Source organism: Nelumbo nucifera, chromosome 1, assembly GCF_055504915.1.
Source record: "Nelumbo nucifera cultivar China Antique chromosome 1, China Antique-T2T, whole genome shotgun sequence".
Classification (NCBI taxonomy): Eukaryota; Viridiplantae; Streptophyta; class Magnoliopsida; order Proteales; family Nelumbonaceae; genus Nelumbo; species Nelumbo nucifera.
The window spans coordinates 26,258,171-26,269,582 of NC_142649.1; the positions used below are offsets into that span (position 1 = coordinate 26,258,171).

At 37.2% G+C, this 11,412-nt stretch overlaps 1 long non-coding RNA gene across 1 annotated transcript; it reads right to left on the bottom strand.

The window, feature by feature from the left end:
- Positions 1-7,922: 7,922 nt before the first annotated feature.
- On the bottom strand, positions 7,923-10,192 carry LOC148803022 (uncharacterized). Its single transcript, XR_016081376.1, has 2 exons — positions 9,712-10,192; positions 7,923-8,666 (listed from the first exon to the last, which is right to left on the bottom strand). It is a non-coding gene; the product is annotated as an uncharacterized LOC148803022 (long non-coding RNA).
- Between the last annotated feature and the right edge of the window lie 1,220 nt (positions 10,193-11,412).

Below are 11,412 nucleotides of genomic sequence, written 5' to 3' on the forward strand. Positions count from 1 at the left end.
CCCCCGGTCCAAACTGTCAACAAAGCTACCCAAAAACAACAATTTGGGGTCCTAGTACAAAAACGTGCAAAACAAAATACATTGGCTTTTTTCCTCTTTTTTTTTCTTTCTTTTTTGGCCTCATCATTCTCGTTGGGTTAGAAAGAGCTCGACCTCATGCGAGCAACAATTTAAGTAGCCTTGCACATGTCTCCATCTAGCTTCATGAACTCTTCTTCGCTAATCCAAGAGTTCGCAATTGTTGATTTCCCTTTCCACTTGATGAAAGAACCTAAAATAGGCCCCATTTCAAGTGTTGGTAACTCAAACATCTTCTAGACACTCTACTTGTCCAAACTCATTAGAATTGCTGGCCCATTGTGCTTGTCCTTGCTCAACCTTGGTTGCTGGTTCTAGGTCCCTATGGTAAAGAAGTCTGCTACATTAAAAATGGGTGAAATGGACAAATGAACCTGTAGCTCAATTTCATATGCATTGTCACCAAACCGTCTGAACACTTGACATGGCGCAATCTTTTTTCTACTTCAACTTATGGTAAGTTCCAACAAGAGACCTCTCAGGCCACAAATAAATGATGACTAGATCATCCTCATGAAACTTTCATTCGGCGATGCTTATCCTTACCTTCTTTATACCTTTGGTTGCTTTCTTTTAGCTTCTATCTCACATTCTCTTGAATCTCTTGAATGGATTCAGATAAGGCCTCGACATCATCACTCACTCACCAAAACCCTATTATAGGAAATAGATCAACAGCAGCTTTAGGTGACCAACCATACACAACCTCAAAAGGAGTCTTCCCTGTAGATCTACTAATTGAATTATTGAAGGAAAACTCAACTTGTGGTAGGATAAGATCCCATTGCTTTAAGTAATCTCCCACTAAGCTCCTCAGTAAGTTGCCCAAGTTTCAGTAAACCACTTCAATTTCTCCATCTATTTGTGGGTGAAATGCACTGCTATATTGTAGGGTAGTACTCATACGCTTCTATAAAGTTCACCTAGGGGTGGCCCTGAGCCAAGCTATTAACGAATTGATCAAATTCTTCTCATGAAAAGCTCGACTAGGATCAGTCTAAACCGAGCTTGGATCCAAACTTGAGCCTAATATATAGGTTCATTTGCTAATTAAGCTAGGATCAAGTTTAATAAAGCTCGGCTCGTTAGGCTCGCGAGCCTAATCAAGTCTATATGTACAAAGGGTGTCACCTCGGCTATTGAGGTAGAACTTAGCTTAGCACCTCGACTACTAAGGGAGACCTCAATTTGATACCTCGGCAACTGAGGGAGACCTCACCTCAGCACCTAGCAAAATATTTGGCTCATCTCGGCTCGAATTTACACTTAAGTTCTTCATAAGTGGCTAAGAAATCTTGTATCACAATCTGATGGGATAGATTTTGGCAATCTATGCAATCGAATAACTTCTTTAAAAAATAAGTTAGCAACATGAGAAGCATCAAAAGCCTTTTGGCAACCAATAAAGTGGACCATTTTAGAGAAACGATCAACCATAATAAAAATAGTCATTATCCCTAGCTATTCTTGGCAACCCTAACACAAAATCCATAGTAATATCAGTTCGTGGTGCTTTTGGTATGAGTAAGGGATGATACAAACCTGTATTTTAATGCTGCCCCTTAGATGTTTAGTACTTGTGACACCTAGCAACATAGTAAAATACATCCTCCGAGAATCCCTATTTGCTAATGTTGTTCATTCATTTGTTGTAATAAAATATCTTCTTAAAAGGCAATGAAAGTTTTAAAATCATTATTTTTTATATGAGAAATAAGAATTTCAGACCATAACATAGACTTGTTTGGGATTTGCCTCGAAGGGTGTGGTACAAAAACAACTCATAGAATCAAGAATGCAATATGTTTTACATCACATTAGCTACTTGAAGCAATGTGGTTCAGGAGTAAAGAGATGAGGATGAGACTAGGATTTTTAGCTCTATTGGGGTTTGGGACGGGGAATTTGAATTCGGTGTTGGATACGAAACAAGCAAAACCCGGCCCCACCCCACCTCATTGCCATCTATAGACCTATGGCCATGTAAGAACAACTCTGGAAAGAGCTATAGGCAATAAAGGTTGACCCTAAGATAAAAATCTTGCTTTGGAAATACTACTAGAATGCAATGGTAGTGAGAGCTAATTTGTTTATAGGACTAGGGGACTCTACTTAATATCCAATGTGTAAAAGAGATGAAGAAACAACCACTCATGCTTAACTTCTATGTGACGGCCATGCCAAAGCATCTTGGTTCGGAAGTATGTTGAACATTAGAACTTCTGGCTTTAGTTTGGATTGATAGGTGTAAAGGTTTGGTTGATAGAAAAGATGACATGCTTATGTTTTCTTCTCTTGATGTGGACTATTGGGAAAAATAGGAATCATTATGTTTTTGAAAATGCTACCCATTGACCTAGACAACAGTTTTTTACTGTTTTTTATTTATTTATTTTTTAAATCAGAATGGGCCATCCATTTAAACCACACGGTTGGACCATTTGACCTAGTAACCAGTGGCTATAATGGTTCCGTGTCCAGTCTGGTTTTTAAACCTTGCTTACATCTTATTCAAGACATCAAATAGTGTGGTTAGGGATGTTGTGTTTTTGTGTTAAGATATAATTGGAGCTGCTAGGAGTGGAACATTAGTTTTTCTTTTGTTCAAAGATTTGTAAATTCTTTTGCCCATGCATGTATTGGCACAAAAACGTTCTTATGAATCCGGCTTGTTCATCAGGATTTCCCAATGTGGATTCGGGAGATAGTAAGCCAGGACTTGAATAGATCTTGATGTATTGCTATTTATGTGGAAGGCTTGGTGGAATGGTATTAAAGCAAAGGATAAGATGGTGTTTATGAAACAACAAAACCAAATGTGTGGTATATGTCAATTTGAAATAGAATCGTGGCATCATCTTTTTTTCTCTTGCCACTGTGCTAAAGCAGTTTGGCTACTTTCTTTGGGTGTCTACTAAATTAATAAACCCTCCAAATGAAACAAGGAATCTGTTCATAGCTAAGTTTCTTATCTTGTTCAAGCTGATTTGGAATGCCAGAAATGAAAATATTCATGAGTAATGATTAATTCACCCAAACCAACTAATTGAGAGGGCAAAGAATTTCATTCTTCCCGATTCAGAACCACCCTAATAGCTAAAGCCCAATTAAGGGCCCATTCCTTTCAAGCTACTCACATCATGTTTACCGATGGAACTTTTATGGCCTCAACAAGGAAAGCTGCTATTGGATATGTTATTTTATCAAGGAATCTAACAACTGTTTTTGCAGAAGGAAGAAGAATCCTTGCTTATCTCCAGCCCAATCTGAATGGCGGACTTTGATGGAGGGATTGAAGAAAGCAGTCAGCCTAAGTATCAAATCTATTCAAGTTTTTTGCGATGGAAGCTAAGTTACTTGAAAGATCATGTTATGTCCCTTTTCAGTTCTTTTATTGATATTTGTATTAATCATATTAATATAATACTAGCGGAGGGGCCCTGCTTTGTAGGGGTTAGAATAGAACCGTCGACTTGTTGACCCATTGATTCGGTCCTTGGCCAAAAACCGTTGAATCGGTCAATGACCTATTGATCCGAGCGGTTGAACTGTCGACTCGTTCAATGGTTTTTGGTCATTTTTTATTTTTTTAATTGGGAAATATCTATGAAACCGGTTCCGTTTTATCCTAATCTTGGTCCCTGGCCAAAAATTATTGAATTAGTCATCGACCCATTGACCCAAGCGATCGAACGTTGACTCGTTCAATGGTTTTTGGTCGTTTTTTATTTTTTCTTAATTTTTGTTGTCAGAATGGGCCATTTGTTCAAACCGAACAGTCGAACCATCGACCCAAAAACTAGTTGTCAGAACAGCTCCATTTTCAAGTCGTATGAGTCACACGCTCGAATGACATAACACGCATGGTACTACTTAATGGACCTTACGCACTCAATTTTTTGCCTATAATTTTTGTTGTTAGAATGGGTCGTTTGTTTTTTATTTTTTAATTGGGAACCGTCTAGGCAACCAGTTCCATTTTACCCCAATCCTGGTCTCTGGCCAAAAGCCGTTGAATTGGTCAACGACCCATTGACCCGAGTGATCGAATCGTTAACCAGTTGACCTGTTCAATGGTTTTGGTCATTTTATTTATTTATTTTTTTAATTTTTGTTGTCTGAATGGGCCGTTCGTTCGAACCAGACAGTCGAACCATCAACCCAAAAACCGATGGTTAGAATGGTTCCATTTTCGGGTCGTATGAGTCACACGCTCAAATGATATAACACGTATGGTACTACTTAATGGACCTCACACACTCAATTTTTTGCCTGTAATTTTTGTTGTCAGAATGGGTCGTCCATTCGAACCAGACGATTGAACCATTGACCCGAAAACTGATGGCCAGAACGGTTTCATAATTTTTTGTTGTCAGAATGAGCCATTCGTTTGAACCGAACAATCAACCGTCGACCCAAAAACTGATGGCCATAATGGTTTTGTTTTCGGGTCATATGAGTCACACGCTCGAATGACATAACACGTATGATACTACTTAATGGACATCACAAACTCAATTTTTTGCCTATAATTTTTTGTTGTTAGAACGGATCATTCGTTTGAACCGGATGATCGAACCGTTGAGACGAAAACCAGCGGCTAGAACGGTTCCGTAATTTTTTGCTTGGAATTTTTGTTGTTAGAATGGGCCATCCGTTCAAACCGAACGGTCGAACCATCGGTTGTTAGAACGTTATTAACAACATTTATCAATAATAGTAAGTAATTATACTATCTAATTAAATAATCACTAATGATAGTTTTAATAATATTATTTAGTTATTTTTAATATAATAGTAAATATTAAATTTATGAATAAGATTTATTAACAATATTTATAATAACAATAATTATTAATTATAATCACTAGTTATATATTTATTAAATTACTATAATAATCAGTAATTATTAAATTACAGTAATAATCAGTAATTACTGTTATTTATATGGGAGTAATTAATGGATCTGGGTTGCTCTCTCACGTGGAATCTACCTGCACGAGTAGATTCCATTTCCTGCACGGAGAGAGCAGTCAGGAATATCTGAATGTTTAACATAGTTTCTTTTGTAAAAGAAAAATCTGTTGAAAACGGAATCTGTTGAATTGATCTTAGACTATACAAACGGCCCTGCCTAGTTTAATGAGATGGTTGCCACTTGCCACAACTACATAGGAAAGACAATGTTCTAAACAAAAAGCACAACTGCACACAAGAGAGCGTGTTTGTTGCCAGTTCGGATCAGATAGGCATAGCATTGTAAGCATGTTTAATGAGCACTTAAAAATTTTTTTACACCTGTCCCTTGAAATGCCTGTAGCCTACCCACGAAAAAAAATTAAAAACAACTATTGACAGTTGTCAGACTATTTATTAACTGTTCGTTGAAACTTACTTACAATGTTGTTCCTACTAAATCAGGTCCTGTTTGTTGCTATGTTATTGGGTTTAGGCAACTCCAGATCTTCTACCCACGACAACTCTGCCCACACCTACCCATAAAACACTACTGATTATCCCATGGGAACATCGATCTCCCATGCATAACACCATGTAAGGGCCTAAAATGTTCTCCATGTATGATAGCGATCTCATGTGGGTAGATGTGAATAGAGTTGACGTGGGTAGAAGATCCTGACTCGGTTTAAGCATTGCCTCATTCTTAGGTTGTAGGGCTTTAAACCAGTGCTACAACTCTAATTTTTAGAACAAAGATTTAGTGCAACCTGGGTGGACCATACCTGAGCTTGGACCAAGTCTATCTGAAATTTTACACCGATTGAGCAAGAATTTTCAGCTCTTGGGCAAGGGTTAGAGCTATGCCTAAAATCCTAGGGTTTTAATTTTTTGGTTTGAGCCTGGACCTAACCTAACCCTTGGGTAGTCTGATAGTCTCAACCTGGGAACACTGCGTCCAGTCATCGATCTCTGCATGTAAAGCTGGATGCCATGTTGTCAAAGTATTTGCATGGCATTTGCTTTTAAGAAATCCTGTTATACAATATTACTATCTAATGGCATACATATATATATATATATATATAATACATGTATATACATACATACATACATGCGTATGTACGTATATGTCGAGGCTATGGTCTATGGGTCTTGCCGAATCTTATTATGGGGTCATGGATTGGAACAAATTGAAACAGGTTATCTCTTACTATGGGGTCATGGATGGGAACAACTTTGGCGGATTGGGTTGGGTTGAATGTCAACCTATGACCAACCCTGATACTTAGACCACGGGATCAAGTTTAGTCCAACTTGAGGTCAAGCACGAGTTTATCAATCCAAACCCAAGTCAAAGCTTAGACCAACACGATTCAAGCTAGACTTGTGCAGGTTGATCAGGTTTTGAAGGTATTTTGAATATGCACATCCACTTTTCATTGGGTTTTGTTTCTCACTTTAAGAGATCAAAACTATGCAAAAATGCCCTTGATATTATATATATATATATATATATGTATGTATTATATTGAAAATAACTAAGTATATTTAGGATGTATATGATTAGGGATGCAAACAGATCGGATTCGAATCAGGGTATAGTCAAATCCAATTCGATTGGATCAGATAGGACTCGATTTGAATTCGAATCCTATCGTTAAGTCAGATCTTTGGATCTGTTCCGATCCGACTTGTTTTCTTTAAAAATTAATAAATTATTAAAAGAAAAAAAATGTACTAATTTAAATAAAGCAAAAACAAAAAAACCAAGTATTTTTTAATTATTTTCATCATATATATATACATGTTTTTTATAAAAAATAAATAATATAACAAATTTATACAAATATATTTATAAATAAATAAATAACATACATATGTATTATATATATTTATATTTATAAATAAATAATATATATCGGATCGAATCTTCTCGGATCGGATAGGGTCTGAATCCGATCCAATTTCTGATCAGACCCTGTTATTCGATCCGATCCGATTCAAAGATCTGAACAGGGGTAATCCGAATTTGACCAAATAGGATCGGATTGCACCCGTATATATGATAGTATAAGCAATATAAGAAGGGCTCAAAACAAGCTTGGACTATCCAAAATCCAACTCAAGTTTTGGCAAAGATCTGGTTTTACAGCTCAAGCCCATCCCACAGCCCAAAAATTGAAGCCCAATTCGTGCAAAATCTTGGGTTGGATCGTACTAGGCTCTAATTGGGCCTACCCAAATTGTAGTCATAAGGGCATCACTCATAGCTACTCAGTTCTTACATAACAAAAGAAAGATTTTCTTCATGCATCTTATACAGTGGAGATGGATTGCAATTGCATCCACTTTGTTTAGAAATGCAACAAGTGCCAAGAAAATGTGAAGTTGATCCATGGCCCTTTGCAATCTATTGTCTAGATATCATTTGAAGGTTAACCCTGCAACAAATTGGACATAAATACATCTTAGTGGCTACGGATTCTTTCATACAGTCACTGCACATAACAACCCCAGTCACTGCATTCAAAGCTCGTTATATTTGATACTCTGTATTTGCCAAATAAGTATTCTTTGTAGCTAAAAAGCTTTTGTTCCTACATTCAGTATAAGTCCTATGTGGATGGCCTTTATTTACCATGACAGTAGTTTTCCTACCAAAAAACCTTGTTCCTGAATGCTTCAAAAGCTGTACAAGTTTCATGTTAGTTAGAGTAGTACTTCTCCCAAGGCATCTATTAGATACCAGTTAAACTGTTATCCCTGCATCCTTCTAACTATGCTGCCACTGATAGAATTTTGCAAGGGGCAAGGAATCACAGTTAAATTGGTCAGATAGAAACTTGATGCAAATCAGGCGATGTGAAATTAATGAAGCCAAGAAATTAGCTGCTAAGTTTGTTTCCTTCCACATGTTAAAAATTCAAAAGAAGGAATATAATGAGATACAGAATATGTGAATACAATATGTATAGACTTGTTTAAAATACATCATACATGGACTTAATCCAGGACAAGCTGAATACATGATTAATGAATTTATTTCAATGAAAGAAAAATAAAAAACAAGCTATCAATTATGTGGATGATACCCCATCAGGTTTTTGATGGAAAGGAATATCCATTGATTCAAGTAACACTGGCAGATGGAGAACCTAAAATTGGCTCATATTCTTCAAATTTGCTATAATATAGACATAAAATACAATTGCTAACTGAACTTTATCACAAGAGAAATTGACTCTCTATGCATGTTTTACACGCCACATACAAAATGGTAGTTTAGGATTGTTATAACTTATTGAGATGTTGAAGAAATGTTACCAACAATGGATTGCTCTGCTTCCAAATTCCAACAGAACATCAGGAAAGAACTTTGATTGTCACCCAGAACTTTTGAATAGACTAATCTGTGATTGTTCAAATTTGAGAGTTGATGAAGTTTTGCCAACAATGGAATGCATTGCTCTTCTCTGAACAGAGAAGCATGATCAAATTTTGGTTCTCTTACATAGAATACGATTCTGGAACAGAATCTTCCAAGTTAAGAAGCACTGTCTTGAGATGCCGCTACAGTAGCAAGCTAATATCTGCTGCTTGATCTTGGATGCAAACATTCAGTTCAGTTTCTGAGCTCATCAAAGAGAAAACCCTTACCCATAGTTGTTGCTTCTCCCAACGGCTTTATAGGTATTGAAAGGAACATTCATATATCATTTGTAAACACTTGCAGATATAGACAATTTAAATGTTTTAGCATTTATAAATTACACAGGAAAGGTCATTGACATTCTGTTGACAGAATAAGAATAATAACATGTGGTAATATTTGTTCCACTGAAATGTTTCTCAAATTGTTGATGGACTTCCATAAAGAAAAAAAAAAGACCAATGAGGAATTTCTGGACTTAATTCTACATTACCAGCTCCTTGAATTTGAGCACTGGGTTCCAGCAACACCATATTAGGTCGTGTATCAGATCATGCATCTCGAAATTTCATTACTTCTAACGTGACTAGCATTTTGTTCATCCTTTATTCCATAATGTTGTATCTTTACTGCAAATGGCAAGTGACAAGTGGCAAGCAAGCACAAAATTTCACGATTTCTCTTTCAGTGACATCTGGATTTGGAGACTCTTCTGATCCTCTAGATCCATATGCCTTTCTCTTGACGAGAGATGACCATCTTACTAGGTTGATGTGTGGGAAGTGTGCCCATTACTAGTACAACCACATTGTTAGATGTAGTTTACATGAGTTTGCTTCCTATCACAATACCACACTAGATCTAATGCAGTTTTCAGTCTATGCCATTCCTCATGATCTTCATTCCAAACATCATCAAGGACAAGCAAAACACTTTTGCCATGTGATATTGCTCGAAGGCTATGGAGCAACGGATCCATTTTTGAGAGATCACTACTAGCCTTCTGCCTGCAAAACCTCATAGGCACAGACACTGCATTCGTAGATTAAAATGCTTCGACACCAACTTCATCATTTTTTTATTAGTTGGGCGAATATAGTCTTCCCAAGGCTTCCCATGCCAACAATCTTGAATGAATCACAGAGAGTCCTAGAAACAACTCCCTCCCAAAGATGGAATTTAATCACCTCAGTACATTCATGCAGCATTTCATTTATACTATTTAGCAAAAAGTGGTTGCGTACCTTGTCCATGAGGCCTTGTATCTCCACTTGGCGCCTTCACTCCTCTGCTGTGATTTCATCGAACATCCCTTCTGCATCAGAATTAAGCAGCATTCATCCTTGAGTTTGCTCAGCTAATCTCTACCCACCTTTTCCTTAATTGATTCCCGTTCTTCTCTGCAGTACATTCGTTCATTTACTTCTTCCACGCCACCCCATTAACTTAATATATATATATCTCTTCAAAACAAGGAGAGCCCAAATTCTTCAAGCTTCCCCAACATCGATAACCAGAAAAACTCCAGCCATTCAAGGTTTCCTCGACATGGGTGACAAGAAAATCCAACGAACTCTATGACACGTCTCGCAACTTAGCAAGAGAATGGGCTCAAGCTGGTGCAATATATAGCGTCACCTGCATGAGCTTGCTTCGATACTTTACTTTCATGCTAAGAAGAGCCAAAGTTTGCGACCTCCACGAGGCAACAATGTCCTTTATTCTATGTTTTGTCAGAGCAAATAGCCATATACAAATGTTCAAAGACATAATAATTAGGTAAAAGAAGCCAAAGCATGTCTTTTTCATGGCTGAGCTTGACCGAAAGTGAGTAGAACTGAGAGAAAGCAAACATATTCTTTCCACCAATTGAAAGAATGGTCGCTCTTTTTTATTGCATGCCGAGATGAAGCAATAATCCGGTCGGTCCGGGTAGGAATACATGCAATTAATGCAGTGCTGTAAAGTATTAACAAAGAAAAGCGACTGCTCAGCTGGCTCAGTGTGGTCAGTATCAAAATGAAGAAAGAAAAAGAGAAACAAATGGTGAAGGCATCAAATTACTGTTAAACACTTTTGCATCCTTCGTCCATCATATGGTGATCCATGATGCATCTGTTTCCGGGCCTTCATCCCACCTCATCTTGATAGTGATACCCTAACTAAAAATTAGGGGTGCAACTCAAGAGCGTTGGGTAGGGGTGAAAGCTCAATCCAGTCCCAACCCTAAACTAGACAACCTTGGGCCGTGTTGCTCTAGAAAATAGTGACATATCAGTACTACGTTGAAAAAATTAGTGTTCCAGAAAACGGTAATATATTTGGAACCGTTTTTCAAAATGGTATTTTAAGTCACGCCTTGAAAATCAAGAAGGCATGGTCTAGGGAAACGCCAAATTCGATGTTTTTTCAATTTGGGAGTTCGTTGGATATGATGTAACAGTGACGTGGACTTTCTATAATGGGCACTAGTACTGAAAACAGATATGGAGCATTAATACCAAACAGAAACGTCCTACCTGACAGTAACGTTCCCAAAAAAAAAAGATATTATTGCTTCAGAAAACAGTGTTGTATATGCAGCATCGATGCAAAACATATACCTAGGCATAGGGATGGGGATGGGGACAAGGACAGGGAGTGAAGTTCCTACCCTCCATATATATACACACCCATATATTTTTAATATATTATATTAAACATATAATATTATTTATATTATATATATCAAAATATCTTTTAATTATGATTTATATTTTACTTTTTTATTTTAAATACATATTTTTCCAAAAACAAGTATTTAATTAAAAAATTTGAGGATTCACGTCCCCATGGCGAACCTATCTCCATTGGGGACCACGGATGGAGGCTAATTTTTTCCCTGACATGGGTTGGGGATGGGAAGTATGATCCCCGGTACATTGTCATTCCTACTTAGGCCCAAC